Raw genomic sequence first — 7,443 nt, forward strand, 5'->3', positions numbered from 1 at the left:
GGGCTTTGTGATGGCCACTCCAATACCTTGACTATGTTGTCCTTAAGCCATTTTGCCACAACATTGGAAGTATGCTTGGGGTCATTGTCCATTTGGATGACCCATTTGCAACCAAGCTTTAACTTCCTGACTGATGTCTTGAGATGTTGCTTCAATATATCCACATAATTTTCCTACCTCATGATGCCATCTATTTTGTGAAGTGCACCAGTCTCTCCTGCAGCAAAGCACCCACACAACATGATGCTGCCACCCCCGTGCTTTACTGTTGGGATGGTGTTCTTCAGCTTGAAAGCCTCCATCTTTTTCCTCCAAACATAACAATGGTCATTATGGCCAAAGTTAAATTTTTGTTTAATCAGACCAGAGGACATTTCTCCAAAAAGTACGATCTTTTCCCCATGTGCAGTTGCAAACCGTAGTCGGGCTTTTTTATTGTGGTTTTGGAGCAGTGGCTTCATTCTTGCTGTCGATATAGGACTTGTTTTACTGTGGATATAGATACTTTTGTACCTGTTTCCTCCAGCATCTTCACAAGGTCCTTTGCTGTTGTTCTGGGATTTATTTGCACTTTTCGCACCACAGTACATTAATCTCTAGGAGACAGAACACGTCTCCTTCCTGAGCGATATGACGGCTGCGTAGTCCCATCGTGTTTATACTTGCGTACTATTGTTTGTACAGATGAACGTGGTACCTTCAGACGTTTAGAAATTGCTCCCAAGGATGAACCAGACTTGTGGAGAACTACAAAAACAATTCTGAGGTCTAGCTAGGTCCCATGATGTCAAGCAAAGAGGCACTGAGTTTAAAGGTAGGCCTTGAAATACATCCACAGGTACACCTCCAATTGACTCAAATGATGTCAATTAGCCTGTCAAACTTCTAAAGCAATGACATTTTCTGGAATTCTCCAAGCTATTTGAAGGCACAGTCAACTTAGTGTATGTAAACTTCTGACCCACTGGAACTGTGATATAGTGAATTATAAGTGAAACAATCTGTAAACAATTGTTGGAAAAATGACTTGTCTCATGGACAAAGAAGATGTCCTAACTGACTTGCCAAAACTATAGTTTGTTAACAAGAAATTTGTGGAGTGGTTGAAAAACTAGTTTTAATGACTCCAACCTAAGTGTATGTAAAATCTCTGAAGCTGGAGACTCATATCTCCCTCACTAGCTTTAAGCACCATCTGTCAGAGCAGCTCATAGATCACTGCACCTGTACATAGCCCACCTATAATTAGCCCATCCAACTACCTCATCCCCATACTGTTATCTATTTTATTTATTTTGCTCCTTTGCACCCCAGTATCTCTACTTGTACACTCATCTTCTGCACATATATCACTCCAGTGTTTAATTGCTATATTGTAATTATTTCGCCACTATGGCCTATTTATTGCCTTACCTCCGTTATCCTACTTCATTTGCACACACTGTATATACTTTTTCTATTGTATTATTGACTGTATGTTTGTTTATTCCATGTGTAACTCTGTGTTGTTTGTGTTGCACTGCTTTGCTTTATCTTGGCCAGGTCGCAGTTGTAAATGAGAACTTGTTCTCAACTAGCCTACCTGGTTAAATAAAGGTGAAATAAAAAAATATAAATAAAATCTAATTGGCATTCACATAACTCTTATAGATTTTCCACGTGGACGGGGATATTGGACATTTAATCAAAGTTCACTGGAGGACAACTTATTTTTAACTAAGACAAACAAATCCCCTTATTGTTTGGGCAACCTTTAAATGTACCTTCAGGGGTCATTCAAATCAATATTCATCAATAACAAAAAAGGCAGTTTCTGGCTAAAGAGACAGGACTAACAAGGGAAATCCATGAACTAATAGTAGAGGTAGATAGCAATAAAAATGATACTACAGAGATACAAAATAAGTTAGAGGAAAAAACAAAAATAACTTGAGGAACTTATTTAAGAACAATCTAAAGTAATCTATTACAAAAATAAAGCAAACTGAATGGAATATGGAGAAAAATGCACAAAATCCTTCCTAAATCTCCAATACAGGAAGATTAACAAAAATAATTTGCAGAAACTCGTTACTGAAGACGGAGTCATCTATGATTCTCCGAATGACATTTTAAAAGAGGAAGCTAATTATTTTAGGCAGGTGTTCTCTTTTCCATCTCATTCTTTCCCACTGAATGAAGATTACAGTGGGTCAAATTAGTATTTAGTCAGCCACCAATTGTGCAAGTTCTCCCACTTAAAAAGATGAGAGAGGCCTGTAATTTTCATCATAGGTACACTTCAACTATGACCGACAAAATGCGAGAGAACAAATTCAGAAAATCACATTGTAGGAGTTTTAATGAATTTATTTGCAAATTATGGTGGAAAATAAGTATTTGATCACCTACAAACAAGCAAGATTTCTGGCTCTCACAGACCTGTAACTTCTTCTTTAAGAGGCTCCTCTTGTCCTCCACTCGTTACCTGTATTAATGGCACCTGTTTGAACTTGTTATCAGTATAAAATACACCTGTCCACAACCTCAAACAGTCACACTCCGAACTCCACTATGGCCAAGACCAACGAGCTGTCAAAGGACACCAGAAACAAAATTGTAGACCTGCACCAGGCTGGGAAGACTGAATCTGCAATAGGTAAGCAGCTTGGTTTGAAGAAATCAACTGTGGGAGCAATTATTAGGAAATGGAAGACATACAAGACCACTGATAATCTCCCTCGATCTGGGGCTCCACGCAAGATCTCACCCCGTCAAAATGATCACAAGAACGGTGAGCAAAAATCCCAGAACCACACGGGGGGACCTAGTGAATGACCTGCAGAGAGCTGGGACCAAAGTAACAAAGCCTACCATCAGTAACACACAACGCCGCCAGTGACTCAAATCCTGCAGTGCCAGACGTGTCCCCCTGCTTAAGCCAGTACATGTCCAGGCCCGTCTGAAGTTTGCTAGAGAGCATTTGAATGATCCAGAAGAAGATTGGGAGAATGTCATATGGTCAGATCAAACCAAAATATAACTTTTTGGTAAAAACTCAACTCATCGTGTTTGGAGGACAAAGAATGTAGAGTTGCATCCAAAGAACACCATACCTACTGTGAAGCATGGGGGTGGAAACATCATGCTTTGGGGCTGTTTTTCTGCAAAGGGACCAGGACGACTGATCCATGTAAAGGAAAGAATGAATGGGGCCATGTATCGTGAGATTTTGAGTGAAAACCTCCTTCCATCAGCAAGGGCATTGAAGATGAAACGTGGCTGGGTCTTTCAGCATGACAATGATCCCAAACACACCACCCGGGCAACGAAGGAGTGGCTTCGTAAAAAGCATTTCAAGGTCCTGGAGTGGCCTAGCCAGTCTGCAGCTCTGAACCCCATAGAACATCTTTGGAGGGAGTTGAAAGTCCATGTTGCCCAGCAACAGCCCCAAAACATCACTGCTCTAGAGGAGATCTGCATGGAGGAATGGGCCAAAATACCAGCAACAGTGTGTGAAGACTTACAGAAAACGTTTGACCTCTGTCATTGCCAACAAAGGGTATATAACAAAGTATTGAGGAACTTTTGTTATTGACCAAATACTTATTTTCCACCATAATTTGCAAATAAATTCATAAAAAATCCTACAATGTTATTTTCTGGATTTTTTTTCCCTAATTTTGTCTGTCATAGTCGAAGTGTACCTATGATGCAAATTACAGGCCTCTCTCTTTAAGTGGGAGAACTTGCACAATTGGTGGCTGACTAAATACTTTTTTGCCCCACTGTATATTAAGGAATTCTTTCCAAATAATATAAACAATGGAACATTAACAAATGTACAGAAAGATCAGTGCGAAGGCCAAACTACAGAGGAAGAACATTTTGAGGCTATTAAATCCTTTGTCTGGAAAAACCCCAGGGCTTGATGGCAAGTATTTTTTGATATACTAAAAGCTACATTGTTAGATTGTTTTAACTACTGCTATAGAAATGGTAGCATGTCAGGTACTCGGCAGGAAGGTCTGATTTCTCTACTATTAAAACAAGACCCAGTCTAAAAAACTGGAGGCCCCTTACACATCAATGTTGTGATGCAAAAATACTAGCAAAATGCATTACTCTCAGAATTAAAAGGGTTTTACTAGGTATTGTTCATCCTGATCAGACAGGTTTTTTTACATGGACGATACATTGGAGATAATATATGACAACAACTAGAAATAATAGAACATCATGAAACATATAAGCCAGGAGTGGTATTTATAGCAGATTTTGAAAAGGCATTTGATAAAGTAAGCCTGGATTTTATTTATAAATGCCTGGATTTTTTCAATTTCGGTAATTCTCTTATAAAATGGGTAAAAAATAATTTATGGCAACCCCAGGTGTAAAATAGTAAATAATGGCTACTGCTCAGAGTTTTGAATTGTCAAGAGGAGTTAAGCAAGGGTGTCTGCTGTCACCATGCTTCACTGTACAGATAGTGCCACGTTTCCTCCAGACGTGACACTTGGCATTCACGCCAAAGACTTCAAACTTGGTTTCATCAGACCAGAGAATCTTGATTCTTATGGTCTGAGAGTCATTAGGTGCCTTTTGGGAAACTCCAAGCGGGGTGTCATGTGCCTTTTACTGAGGAGTGGCTCCTGTCTGGCCACTCTACCATAAAGGCCTGATTGGTTGAGTGCTTCAGAGATGGTTGTCCTTCTGGAAGGTTCTCCCATCTCCACAGAGGAACTCTGGAGCTCGGTCAGAGTGACCATCGTGTTCTTGGTCACCTCCCTGACCAAGGCCCTTCTTCCCTGATTGCTCAGTTTGGCCGGGCAGCCACCTCAAGGAAGAGACTTGGTGGTTCCAAACCTATTCCATTTAAGAATGATGGAGGCCACTGTGTTCTTAAGGACCATCAATACTGCAGTCATTTTTTTGGTACCCTTCCCCAGATCTGTGCCTTGACACAATCCTGTCTCGGAGCTCTACGGACAATTCCTTCGACCTCATGGCTTGGTTTTTGCTCTGACATGCACTATCAATGATAGGACCTCATATAGACAGTTGTGAGCCTTTCCAAATCATGTCCAATCAATTGAATTTACTACAGATGGACTCCGGTCAAGTTGTAGAAACATCAAAAGGATGATCATTGGAAACAGAATGCACCGGAGCTCAATTTCGTGTCTCATAGAGAAGGGTCTGAATAGTTATGTAAATACAGTATTTAAAATGTACATTTTTTAAAATAAATTAGCAAACATTTCTAAGAAACTGTTTTGGCTTTGACATTATGGGGTGTGTGTAGATTGATTAAATAAAAATCTTGGCAATTTTAGAACAAGGCTGTAACGTAACAAAATGTAGAATAAGTCAAGGGGTCTGAACACTTTCCGAAAGGGCCCTGTACATACATTGTTAGGGAAGATTCAGAATTTGTTGGTAACATATGTAAGATGTTTTTATATTCATCAAATGGGTGTAAGTTACTTCTCATCAGAATGGTATTTTTGTATAATGCTGTGGCGAGGTTGCAGTTATCTGTTCTATGTCAAAACTAAGTTGCATGGGCCGCAGAGAGGGGAGAGGTCAAAGTATCATCATGTGTAAACATATCTTTTGCTCCACTGTGTGTGTGCCAGTTCACTCCCTAGTTTTCCCATCGGAGATGGCAGTGTCTGGAATCATTCTCCTCTCCGTGAGCTTGTCTAGGATTGGTTGTATTTAGAGTTGGTTGTATCTAAATGACAATTTGATATATACCTGTTGATATGGAGGATTGGTTTATGGTTCTGGGGTTTGGGAAAGGAGACAAAGCTGAACGATGAATTATGTCTATGCTGTCTGACTATGTGTGATCTTTGCTATAAAGGATCCCATTTTGCCATAGTGTGGGGACTCAACTTTTCATTAGAGATACTGAACTGTTGAAAGTCAAAATGCTATAGAGCTTATATAATTAAAGATGGACTTTTATGTGTGGTTTGCTCCCATGATTTGGTAAATAGAGGAAATTTCCACGACAAAATACACTGTACACAGTAACAGCCAAACATTTGGACACACCTACTCTAAGGGTTTTTATTTTTTACATTGTAGACTAATCGTGAAGAAATCAATACTATGAAATAACACGTATGGATGTAATCAAAAAGTGTTATGAGATTCTTCAAAGTAGCCATCCTTTGCCTTGACAGCTTTGCACACTTGGCATTCTCTCAACCAACTTCATGAGGTAGTCACCTGGAATGCATTTCAATTAACTGGGTGTTCCTTGTTAAAAAGTTCATTTGTGGAATGCATTTCCTTAATGTGTTTGAGCCAATCAGTTGTTGTGACAAGGTAGGGGTGGTACACAGAAGATAGCCCTATTTGATAAAAGATCATGTCCATATTATGGCAAGACAGCTAAAATAAGCAAACAGAAAATGACAATCCATCACTACTTTAAGACATGAAGGTAAATCAAGTCGGAAAATTAAGAACTTATGAAAGTTTCTTCAAGTGCAGTCGCAAGAACCATCAAGCACTATGATGAAACTGACTCTAAAGAGGACCGCCACAGGAAAGGAAGACCCAGAGTTACCTCTGTGCAGAGGATAAATTCCAGAAATTGCAGCCCAAATAAATGCTTCACAGAGTTGAAGAAATGAAATCGACATCTCAAAATCTATTGTTTAGAGGAGACTGCGTGAATCAGGTCTTCATGGCTGCAAAGAAACTACTAAAAGGACACCAATAGGAAGAAGAGACTTGCTTGGGCTAAGAAACAAGCAATGGACATTAGACCAGTGGAAATCTGTCCTTTGGTCTGATGTGTCCAACTGGAGATTTTTGGTTCTTTGTGAGACGCAGAGTAGGTGAACAGATGTGTCTCCTCGTGTGGTTCCCACCGTGAAGCATGGAGGTAGTGTGATGGTGCTTTGCTGGTGACACTGTTAGTGATTTCTTTAGAATTCAAGGCACACCTACCAGCATGGCTACCACACCATTCTGCAGTGAGACGCCATTCCCTCTGGTTTGCGCTTAGTGGTACTATGATTTGTTTTTCAACAGGACAATGACCCCAACACACCTCCAAGCTGTGTAAGGGCTAGTTGAACAAAAAGGTGTGATGGAGTGCTGCATCAGATGACCTGGCCTCTACAATCACTCAACCTCAACCCAATTGACATGGTTTGGGATGAGTTAGACTGCAGAGTGAGGGAAAAGCAGCCAACAAGTGCTCAGCATATGTGGTAACTCCAAGACTGTTGGAAAAGCATTCCAGGTGAAGCTGGTTGAGAGAATGCCAAGAGTGTGCAAAGCTGTCCAGGCAATGGCTACTTTGAAGAATATAAAATAATTTGATTTGTTTAACACTTTTTTGAGCACTATATGATTCCATAATTATGTCTTCACTATTATTCTACAATGTATAAAATAGTTCAAATAAATAAAAACCCTTGAATGAGTAGGTGTCCAAAC

This window comes from Oncorhynchus mykiss, chromosome 32 (assembly GCF_013265735.2).
Source record: "Oncorhynchus mykiss isolate Arlee chromosome 32, USDA_OmykA_1.1, whole genome shotgun sequence".
Lineage (NCBI taxonomy): Eukaryota > Metazoa > Chordata > Actinopteri > Salmoniformes > Salmonidae > Oncorhynchus > Oncorhynchus mykiss.